General features: G+C 45.1%; 1 pseudogene; it reads left to right on the top strand.

Annotated features, from left to right (window-relative positions):
* The first annotated feature begins 11,530 nt into the window (after nt 1-11,530).
* LOC146346680 (U1 spliceosomal RNA) lies at nt 11,531-11,685 on the top strand (annotated as a pseudogene).
* The last annotated feature ends 359 nt before the right edge of the window (nt 11,686-12,044 follow it).

Raw genomic sequence — 12,044 nt, forward strand, 5'->3', positions numbered from 1 at the left:
TGCTGCTAGGTTTTATTGTGGTTGTACTGTTATATTGTGGTTTTAATGTTCTATATATTTTAAATTGTTTAGCCATTTGGTTTTAATTTTTGTGAACTGCCCAGAGAGCTTCGGCTATTGGGCAGTATAGAAATGAAATAAATAAATAATAAATAAATAATAAAATAAGTGACTTTCAGCAAGAAGAAGGCCTCCACTCATAGAAGGTCCTTCCACCCAATTTTGTGGGATCCCAGACTCGCCGCATCACAGCTCACCCGATTCATCAGGGTCTCTGGACTCTGTATAGCATGGGAGGGGGGATGGAGGGGCTGCCATGGGAAGGCGGGGAGGCGGAAGTCCACCTCCACCAGTGTAGTTTATCCAGCATAAATTTGGATGCAACCCAATGCATACCAAACTGTGTATATTAGTGAAAATTAAGTTCAGAAGTGCATTATATTCAAATTGCTTGTAAAAATGTTACATTAGGCAAGAATGCGTACACACTACAAATACACATGCATGCAGAGAAATATGCACAAAAATGCTTATGAATTTTCATGCAAGCTTTAGAAAAATTCATATTCTGGGACAAACGAAACTTAAGACTAGAGAAGTTTGAGATGAGATGAATTTAATATGGGAAAAAAGAGAAACTGAGGAAAACTTCATTGACAGGTTAGTCCATCCCTAGCTAGTACTAGCTGGCACCAGTAAAAAGTAGGAATATTTCTGAAATTCTCCTCATTCAAATTTCTCCCTGGATTTTGGAATTCCAGATTACCTGGAAGTCTAGTTTCTGAAGTGTAACTAATGCATTAGGGAACCTTTCATTGTGCCATTAAAATAGTAGCAGTAGTTGTAGTGCTCAAATATTTTGGCCACCTAATGCGAAGAGAAAACTCTCTGGAAAAGACCCTGATGCTGGGAAAGACTGAAGGCAAAAGGAGAAGGGGACGGCAGAGGATGAGATGGCTAGATAGCATCACCGATGCAATGAATATGGACTTGAGCATGCTCCAGGAGGGAATGCAGGACAGGAAGGCCTGGCGTGCTATGGTCCATGGGGTCACAAAGAGTCGGACACGAATGAACGACTGAACAATAACAACAAGTAGTTGTAATAGTAGTAGTAATTTCCAGATATTTTACAGAGTGTTATGAATGCAGTTAGCGACAGCTTCCAGCTTTACCAAACATATTGTGTTGTTGTTCACTCGTTAAGTCATGTCCAACTCTTCATGACCCCATGGACCATAGCACGCCAGGCCTCCCTGTTCTGCGCTCTCTCCCAGAGTGTGCTCAAGTTCATATTCATTGCATCAGTGATGTTATCTAGCCATCTCATCCTCTGCCGTCCCCTTCTCCTTTTGCCTTCAGTCGTTCCCAGCATCTTTTCCAGTGACTTTTCAAGGGACTTTTCTCTTCGCATTAGGTGGCCAAAATATTTGAGCTTCAGCTTCAGTATCTGTCCTTCCAATGAGCACTCAGGGTTGATTTCCTTTAGGACTGACTTGCAGTCCAGGGGACTCGTAAGAGTCTTCTCCAGCACCACAGTTCGAAGGCATCTATTCTTCGGCGCTCAGCCTTCCTTATAGTCCAGCTCTCACAGCCATACATTACTACTGGGAAAACCATAGCTTTGATTATATGAACCTTTGTCAGCAAGGTGATGTCTCTGCTTCTTACTATAGGAGAAGACATAGGAGAAGACTGAGGGGAGATATGATAGCACTCTTCAAGTACTTGAAAGGTTGTCACAGAGAAGAAGGCCAGGATCTCTTCCTGATCATCCCAGAGTGCAGGACACGGAATAATGGGCTCAAGTTACAGGAAGCCAGATTCCGACTGAACATCAGGAAAAACTTCCTGAGTGTCAGAGCAATACGGCAATGGAACCAATTACCTGGGGAGGTGGTGGGCTCTCCCACACTGGAGGCCTTCAAGACGAGGCTGGACAGCCATTTGTCAGGGATGCTCTGACTTGGATTCCTGCATTGAGCAGGGGGTTGGACTCGATGGCCTTGTGGGCCCCTTCCAACCCTACTATTCTATGATTCTATGATTCTATGCTGTCGAGGTTTGCCATAGCTTTCCTCCCAAGGAGCAAGCATCTTTTGATTTCATGGCTACAGTCACCATCTGCCATGATCTTGGAGCCCAAGAAAATAAAATCTGTCACTGCTTCCATTTCTTCCCCTTCTATATGCCAGGAAGTGATGGAGCCAGATGTCATGATCTTAGTTTTTTTAATGTTGACTTTCAAACCAGCTTTTGCACTCTCCACTTTCACCCTCAACAAGAGGCTCTTTAGATCTTCTTCGCTTTCTGCCATTAGGGTGGTATCATCTGCATATCTGAGGTTGTTGATAATTCTCCCGGCAATCTTAATTTCGACCTGTGATTCATCCAACCTGGCGTTTCTCATGATGTACTCTGCATATAAGTTAAATAAGCAGGGCAACAATTTACAACCTTGTCATACTCCTTTCCCAATTTTGAACCAATCAATTGTTCCATGTCCAGTTCTTACTGTTGATTCTTGACCCTCGTACAGGTTTCTCAGGAGACAGGTAAGGTGGTCTGGTACTCCCATCTCTTTAAGAATTTGCCAGAGTTTGTTGTGATCCACACAATCAAAGGCTTTTGCATAGTCAATGAAGCAGAAATAGACATTTTTCTGGAATTCTCTTGCTTTCTCCATGATCCAGCGAATATTGGTGATTTGATCTCTAAAACATATTGTAGACAATGATAAATGAAACATTGCCAAAGGGGTGGGAAGCAATCTTATACTGAAGCAGGTCATTGGCCCAATTAGTACACTATTGGCAGAACCTTTGGCCCTCCAGATATTGTTGAACTCTAATTCCAATCAGCCCCAGCCAGCATGGTGAATGGCCGGGTAAGATGGGAGTGACTGGAAGTGGCTCTAGGGTTTTAGTTCAGACAGAGGTCTTCCCTAGCCCTACTTGGAAAGGGGATGGGGATTGAACCTGTGTCCTTTTGCGTGCAGTGGTTGAGCTCTTACTGCTGAACTATGGCCCTTCCTATAGTTCGTTCAGAACTCATTTGAACCAGGGACTTCCTGTCTCATATTTAATTAATGGAGGGAACAATCCTATCTGGGTAGACAGCCACCTCCGAACTCGGAGGCGACTGCCTATCCAATGCAAGGTGGGTGGAGCGTGGAGGGGATCTTCTCCTCCATGCTCCAGCTGCCCTGCATTGCAGCTAGATGGCCAATTTTGGCTGTCTAGCTGTGGGACCTCAGACCTGGGTGGGGAGGCTGGACAATGCATATGAAGTGTCATACTGGGACTTCTGCACTCCCCACCCCTGGGAGCTCTCCCTTTTGCCTTGGTCTGCTCTTATGAGCCTGGAGCCCAGGGACATTCCGTGCTGTCTACAAGGTGGTGGGGAAGGGGGTGGGGAGGCTGTTCTCTGGGAACTGACCAATCCTATGGCTGTCTAGCCGCTGTCTAGCAGCCATCGGATTGCACCCTTATTTATTTATACCCTACTTTTCCACTAAAAACAGTGCTTAAGGGAGCTAATAATAATAACAAAATACACATAAAATTCAAAAATATAATAAAAATATAATAAAAATAAGTTCCCATCCATAACTTATACCCTTACCAACTGTGCTTCACCAGCTTTCAGTTAGTAGGTTTTGTTTGTGAACCAGGCAGACTACATATTTAGCACCCAAGAAATTATAAAACCTATAGCTTATGCATGTATATTCAGAAGTAAGCCCCACTAGGTTCAATGGAACTTACTCTCTGGTAAGTCTGTTTAGGATTAGAACTTTAAGTGTGCAAAGGGTGCAGCAGTTCCACAGGCAGGCAGTCTGACAGGGGAATGCTGGGGATTGTAGGATATTTTTCTGTCTAAATATGCATAGGATTTGCCCTAAGGGTGCACTGCAATCCTATCTGAATAGTTGCCAGCCTCCAAAATCAAAGATCCTCTCCTCTGTGCTCTGGCTGCTCTGCATTTTTGCCTAGAGGGGCAATTTCCCATGTCTAGGTGCAGCTTCAGGGAGAGGGAGGAAAGGGGCCTGGAGACCCAATAGGAAGCTACGTAAAGGAGCTTTCACAGTCTCCTCTCCTCCCCGGCCCAGACCACATCCTTTTCCCTGTCTCCACACTCCATTTCTGAGTGCAGAGATGTAGCTAGCACAGAAAGAACCATGCCAGCTGAAATGGGGTTGGGGGGGAGGCAGGGAGCACAGTTTCTGGGAACCAAGGTTGGAGCCCTGTCTCTGACCTCAGTTCCCAGAAACCGAACAGTCTTATAGTGCTCTAGATAGTGTCCAGTGGCCATAGGATGGCTCCTTAAGTGTCTTGATTGGAACAGGAAAAAAGCCTTGTTTGGTTTTGAGTTTCTTCTTTTTGATATCACTTGTAAAAACTAAATGAATATTTCTTATAGTATTGTTATTGTTTTTTTTTTTTTCAATTTACATACCTTTCACGCTTTCCCAAAGGACCAATAAAAAGGTCTCAAAAGTTTTGAGCTGGTGTGTGTGCATGTGTGTGTGTGTGTGAGAGAGAGAGAGAGAGAGAGAGAGAGAGGAAGAGGAAGAGGAAGAGGAAGAGAGAGTTGTATCCTTTCTGAAGTTTGTTTGTTTGTTTACCAAATAACTATGTACAGATGTCAACTTGGTTTGAGATCTGGAAGAACTGAAGCCTGCTCATTGGATCACTTTTCAATTTTATAAAGTTTTCTGCTCCGAGAAAAGGTTATATGCTTTTCCTCGTCTAAGAGTACAACTTTGAGTTCATTAACAGCCTTACAGATCCCCACATCTATATTCAGATTGATCTGGCAAAGCAAAAGAATCAAGTTAATTTTAAAAAGTTTTTAATAGATGCCAGCTGATTCACTTTCTTTGTTCTTTCTTTGAAATAAATGTCAGTTGCCTTTGAAACATGGGCTTTTCTGTAACAGATTCTGTTCTCTAACACAAGTACAGTGAGAGCCAATATAAATGATCAAGTAAGTGGGAAGCCATGAAAAATTCATGGGTGAAGAAGAGAGCAGATTTAAAGAAAGCATGTGCTCTGAGTCCAGTCCCATTCACCCCACTCCAAGGAGGGCAGTCCCCCTTACAGTCTGAACTACTCCACAGCAAGAACTTTAATGATTACATCCATTATATCCAATTATCTTGAACTATCATTATCTTTACACATTTGTGCATTACAATCCTCATTTCTTTCATCCCCTTGCTATTACAATTCTTATTGTACATGTGGGGGACTGAGTCTGAGAGAGATCAAGTGTATTTTAATACCATATGGCTGAGCTGGAATAAGAATCCACATCTTTTGGGTGTAAATCCCAACACCAGACAATGTTGACTCAGTGTTGGAAACAGTAAATCATGTTGTTGTTGTTTTTTACTCCCTTTTACTTCTTTTCGGTAACCTTCAGGGCATTCATTTATAAAAGATACACTGGTACTTTATAACTAACTTTTGTTTGAGTGTGTCTGGAAGAGGATTTGGTGGAATGGGCTGTAACTTTCCATAGACAGCTCTTGGCACCTGGTATTATCAGGAGACCCACAATAGTGTGCTTGGCTTGTAGACATGAAGTCATTAAAAGGACTCGGAGCTTCCTGTGTCATATTCTTCTGGGATTTGTTAAGATAGCATTTCTGCAGGTTGTGAGGATTTGATTGTCATTTAAGCACCTTTTCTATATGGATCAGAATGGCAATGAAAGTGTGTTCAGCAGCATTAGAGCTTAAGATGTGTACTTTATGGAATGGGTTTTCCCTTTAAAAAAATATCACATCTTCATGCTTTTTGGACATGAACTGTTCTCACTCCAGGGTATGTAATAGGGATGTACAAAAGTCACTTACCTTTTCGCGGATTGTGTTCGTGGTGGGGGGGAGGCGCTCCATCCCTCCCCCCAGAATCTTCGATGGGGGGGAGGTGATCTGGTCCTCCCACCCAGAATCCTCGATGGCCGGCTCTGCTCTGCAGCGGCTCCACGGAGCAGCCTGCCAGGGCCGTCCCCAGCCGGATTTCTGGCTGCAGACTGGCTGGAGTGGATGCAAATGGCGGCCGCCGTAGTGGCCACCATTTGCATCCAGCCAGGGAGCCATGATAGGCTACGTAAGTCTTTACGTAGGCTATCACGGCTGGGTAAAAAAAAAAAAAAATGGCGTAGGCAAATGGCGGCGACTATGGCGGCCACCATTTGAGTTCTTAATTTTTCACCATTTTAGTCTATGTAAATATTTACATAGACTATTATGGCGAAAAAAAAGGGGGAACGCAAATAGCGTAGCGGGCGCTATTTGCGTTCCTTTTTTATTCTCCGTTTTAGTCTACGTAAATATTTACGTAGCCTAAAAGGGCAAATAAAAAAGGAACGCAAATAGCACCCACTACGCTATTTGCGTTCCCCTATTTTTTTTGCTGTAATAGTCTACGTAAATATTTACATAGACTAAAATGGCAAAAAATAAGGAATGTAAATGGCGGCCACTGTAGCCGCTGCCATTTGCGTACGCCGTTTTTTGTGGGTTTTTTGATTGGCTTGCCATGATAGGCTACGTAAAGACTGACATAGCCTATCACGGCAAAGACCAGAATGCAAATGATGGCTGTGGCAGCCGGTGGAAAGACCAGCCGCTACCGCCGCCAAAGCCACCTCTGGAGCCGCCGCTGCCTGGAACATCCACCCCAGGTAAGTCTCGTCCAGGTTGGAATCCGCGGGGGGGGGGGGCAGGCCGTTCCACCATGGATTTCAGGGGGCCGAATGCCAGTGCATTCAGCCTCACTGAAATCTGTGACAGAATTCTCCTCCATTCCTAGTATGTAATTGTTTTAAAACCAGCTCCATGATAGATGACTTTCTTTTCTTCTCTTTATTTTTCCTGGTAATATCTTTGTTTGATGTGGTTTGAAGCATTGTCATATTCACTAGCCCATATAACCCATTTAATTAATTAATCCCTCAGTACAACTTCTTCAAAACTCTGCTTTTCAAATCAACTTCTGAAAACATTGTGAATCCCAATGTTTAGAAAACCCCATTGAAATTAGGGATGTACAAAAGTCACTTATCTTTTCACAGGGGTGATTTGTGGGGGGGGGGAGGCGCTCCGCACCCCCCTCGGAAATCCTAACCCGGCTGGCTCCGCTCCATGGCAACTCCGCAGAGCTGCCGGCCGGGTGCATTTGCAGGCATCTGGAGCCTGCGGATGTAAATTTCAGTGGCTATGGCGGCCGCCATTTGCGTTCATGTTTTTGGCTATGATAGGCTACGTAAATATTTACATAGCCTATCACGGCGAAAGTCAGGGGCACAAATGGCTACACCATTTGCGCCCCTGTTTTTTCAACGTGATAGGCTACGTAAATATTTACGTAGCCTATCACGGCAAAAAAAAAACAGGAACGCAAATGGCGGCGGCTACAGCAGCAGCCATTCGTGTTCCCTTTTTTTGCCGTGATAGGCTACGTAAATACTTACGTAGCCTATCACGGCCTCCGCAGGGACACAAATGGCGTCCCTGCATTAGCTGTGATAGGCTACGTAAGTATTTACATAGCCTATCATGGCCTAAATTGGGAAGCAAATGGCAGCCGCAGATGTGGCTGCCATTTGCAAAGCAGCGCGAATGGCACCAGGTAAGTGCTCTGTTTCACATCCCTTTCGCAGGGTGGTGGGGCGGGGGCTTCATTCCGCCATGGATTTCGGGGGGCCAAATGCACTGGCATTTGGCTTCACTGGGATTCATGGCAGAATCCTCTGACATCCCTAATTGAAATATGTTTTCCATTTCTAGGGTTACTTTTAAATGTCCTACTCCAGTGACTGCCTTAAAAGATATTGGTAAGAAACCAGGCCACTCTGGTCACTGAAGAATATCTGCTGGTCTTTGCTTTATTTTCTTAGCACCATGTTTCTTAGTGTGATAAACCACTTGCTGTGGAGCAAGAACCATTGCTACAGCAAGGTTAAGGGTTTAGTGGAAGCTGAACACTCCCCCTTTATCCACCTCACAAAGGACAAGTTCACCACAGTAGCATAGGAAGCTGTCTTACACCATTGGTCCATCTAGCCTAGGGATGTAGGAGAAATTTGTTTTAGTTCATTTTTTATCAGGATTTACTAGGGTTGGCAGAGAATTTCTCCCTGAAACTTCAGGGGGCCGAGCGTCAACGTGTTCGGCCCCCCGAACAACTTTCAGGGAGAAATTCTCCGCCCCCCCCGGGACGGGACTTACCTTTCCCGAATGTCCCTCCCGGCGGCGGGTCCCGGCAGCGGTTCGTCGGGTCTTCGTCAGGGGCGGGGGCGGCAGCCAATCTTTCGACCAGCTGCCGCCGCCGCCATTCCAATAAAACTAAAAAAAAAACACACACCCCCGTGATAGGCTACATGACGATTAACGTAGCCTATCATGGCTAGATTTGCAAAGTCAGCTGTGATAGGCTACGTAAATCGTCACGTAGCCTATCACGGGTGACTTCAAAAAAAAAAAAGTGCGTAAGGCTAATGGTGGCCCCCATAGGGAGCCGCCATTCCCGTTCCTTATTTGGTCGCTGTAGTCTACGTAAAGATTTACGTAGACTACAGCGACCAAATAAGGAACGCGAATTGACTTTGCAGATCTAGCTGTGATAGGCTACGTTAATCGTCACGTAGCCTATCACGGGGGCTTTTTTTTTTTAACTTTTAATTTCGCGGCCGGGCGAGGTGGGAAGCCTCCCCCCCGGCCTGAATTTCAGCCGGGCGAGGTGGGAAGCCTCCCCCCCCGGCCTGAACTTCGGGGGGAGAGCAGCGAAGCGCCTCCTCCCCACCGCGAACAGCTGCGAGACCAGGTAAGTGGGTTTCGTGCACCCCTAGGATTTACCCAGTTCACATTTTCTGGACAGATTACAGACTCGGACACAATTTGCAGTCGAAGTCCATAATTTCCAAGCTTACAATGTGATTTGCAGACCCCACCCCACTCAACTCCCACTCGACGGCATGCATACATTTGAAAAATGTGCATGAAAAAAACGTGTACTTTTGATAAATTCACTTTAAGCAATGGGAGAAGAATGCATGCGTTGCAGAGATGTTCACAATTCATGTGTGCATTTGGAAAAAATATGCATGGAAATACACATGGATTTTTTTGTGAAAAGAAAACAAAACAAACAAAGCTTGCAATCTGATATGGACTGAACAAGCTTCAAGATGGAATTTCAGAGAACTTCAGGAGCTTGAGTTTTGCTGACTGGCACATCCATAACCTAGCCCAGTATTGTCGACACTGACTGACAGCGGTTCTCCAGGATTTCAGGAAGGAGTTTTTCCAGCCCTACCTGGAAATGCTGGGGATCGAACCTGGGACCTACTGCATACAAAGCAAGTGCTCTACCATTGAGCCACAGTCCCTCCCAGGCTCCCACCAACTTCCTCAGACCAACATGGACCTTTACACTAGGGATATACAGGAATGTCAGTTCAGTTCATTTACCATCAGGACTTTCCCCATTCACACCCCTGAATGAGAACATGAATGCGAGCAAAACTTTTGGACAAAGCTCAAATATCCCCAAGCTTGCAGTCACATTCACAAAATTCATTTGTGAGAAAAATGTGGACCTTAAAAATTTGCATTTTGAAAAAAAAATGTATACATTAATTTTCAAGCTGTAGTCAATGGGGAGAGGAAGTACACATTTGGGTGCACACTTTAAAAAATGTGCAACTAAATGTGCACGTTTCCCAACTAAACAGTGATGGGAACAAAGTGAACCATGCTTCGAAGTTGAATTTGGAGAACCTCAATGAACTCATGTTGTGCTGACTCTCACTTACCTACCTTGCACCAGTGCCTTTCAAAAATCCCTGTTGTGGGGGATCCCTGTTCCCATTGACTTGTCTGCTGAAGAATGTCACAGAACCCCTGTGGAGTACATAGGCCACATGCCCAATTTTTGTGACACATTGCTAACCCTGTTGGGAATCAATGTTAGGCCAAGTGAACAGGGGATTGTATCCAGGGTTAATCTAACTTAAGTCCAATTTATTTTAATGGGCCTCTGAGAAGACAGGATACCCTGGAGAAGATGCTGATGCTAGGGAAAGTGGAAGGCAAAAGGCAGAGGGGCCGACCAAGGGCAAAGTGGATGGATGATATTCTGGAGGTGACGGACTCGACCTTGGGGGAACTGGGGGTGGTGACAGCTGACAGGAAGCTCTGGCGTGGGCTGGTCCATGAAGTCACGAAGAGTTGGAAGCGACTGAACGAATAAACAACAAATGCTAAGTAGGACATTAGGTTAAGAATGTACAGATTGTGGAAAATCCTTTCGGTCTATGGCCTTGTAGGCCCCTTCCAAGGCCTCGATGGCCTTGTAGGCCCCATCCAAACTTACTATTCTATGATTCTATTCTATGATTCTAGTCTATGATTCTATGTTTCACCGATTGTCAGGCACCTTCCATTCCATTGTCTCTGCCCATCAATGGAACTGGATTTTGATTTTGATTTTTGCCAAATTTGTGCAAATTCACCCATGTGGAAATGCTCAAATTCTCCCCAACTGTGCATTTTCAGTCTTTAGCATATGCGGAAATGTGCATTTTGGCAAGGGTTTTTTGTAAGGATGGACAAAAGTCCCTTACCTGGTCCTGCAGCTGTGTTCGGTGGGTGGGGAGGCGCTCTGTTTCTCCCCCTGAAATTCAGGCCAGGGGGGGGAGGCGCCCTGCCCCTCCTGGCCGAAATTCAGGCCAGGGGGGAGGCGCCCCATCCCTCGCTGCCGAAATTCAGGCTGGGGGGGAGCGCCACATCTCCCCAGCCGCGAAATTAAAAAGTAAATTGGAAAAAAAAACGTGATAGGCTATGTAACGATTTATGTAGCCTATCACAGCTAGATTTTCAAAGTCAGACATGATAGGCTATGTAAATCTTTATGTAGCCTATCACGGCTGACTTTGAAAAAAAACACAAGCACGTATGCAAATGGCGGCGCCCATGGGCGCCGCCATTTACATTCCTTGTTTGGGCAGGGGTAGTCTACGTAAAGTTTTACGTAGACTACGGCAAAAATAAGGGCAATGCAGCGTTGCCCTTATTCTCGCCATAGTCTACGTAAATCTTTACATAGACTACCCCTGCCCAAATAAGGAACGCAAATTTGCATACACACTTTTTTTTTTTCAAAGTCAGCCGTGATAGGCAATGTAAAGATTTACATAGCCTATCATGGCTGACTTTGAAAATCTAGCCGTGATAGGCTACGTAAATCGTTACGTAGCCTATCACTTTTTTTTTTTTTACTTTACTTTACTTTGTAATGGCCGCCGCGGCAGCCGGTCAGAAGACTGGCCGCCACCCCCGCCGAAACACCGCCAAAATGCCACCGGGACCCACCGCCGAGAGGGACATTCGAGAGAGGTAAGTCCCATCCCGGGGGGGTTGGGGGGGGTGAAGAATTTCCCCACCAATTTCGGGGGCTGAATGCGTTGGCATTCAGCCTCCCGGAGATTCGTGGAGAAATTCTCCACCATCCCTAACTTTTTTTTGTGGCGGGGCGAATACACCTTGATCATGAAGGAGGTTTTCCCAGGGTGAGGCTCACCCATTGCTCTCAGGGTGTGCTGACCCCTGTGATTTCCCCAAATGCGGGAAACTCAACTGCATAATTTGTGGTAGTGGAAAGATAATTTCTACTACCACAAATTAGAAAATAATAATAGAAAATAGATAATAAAAAAATCCTCATTTTCTACGAGGAAATTTGCACAAAATTTGGGAAGTTAGAAAACCAGCCCAGAAGTCCGCAGAATCTGGCCAACAGGGGAAGAGCCAGTCTACTGCGGAATCTGTGGGTCAGATTCATGAAAATCCAAACTTATTTGGTTCCATTGTTGATTTCTCAAACATCCCTATATTAGATACAACCCAGAAAGTTGCAGGGGAAGGAAAGTAGTGGTGGGCCCGCTATCCTTAAAGAAAGCTTAAGGATATTAGAATATTAGAAAAAACATGATGGATTAGACTAACAGTCCATCTAGTCCAGGTCCAGCAC

The sequence above is a fragment of the Heloderma suspectum genome, chromosome 4 (assembly GCF_057233095.1).
Source record: "Heloderma suspectum isolate Gila_16-S chromosome 4, 16-S_ref, whole genome shotgun sequence".
Classification (NCBI taxonomy): Eukaryota; Metazoa; Chordata; class Lepidosauria; order Squamata; family Helodermatidae; genus Heloderma; species Heloderma suspectum.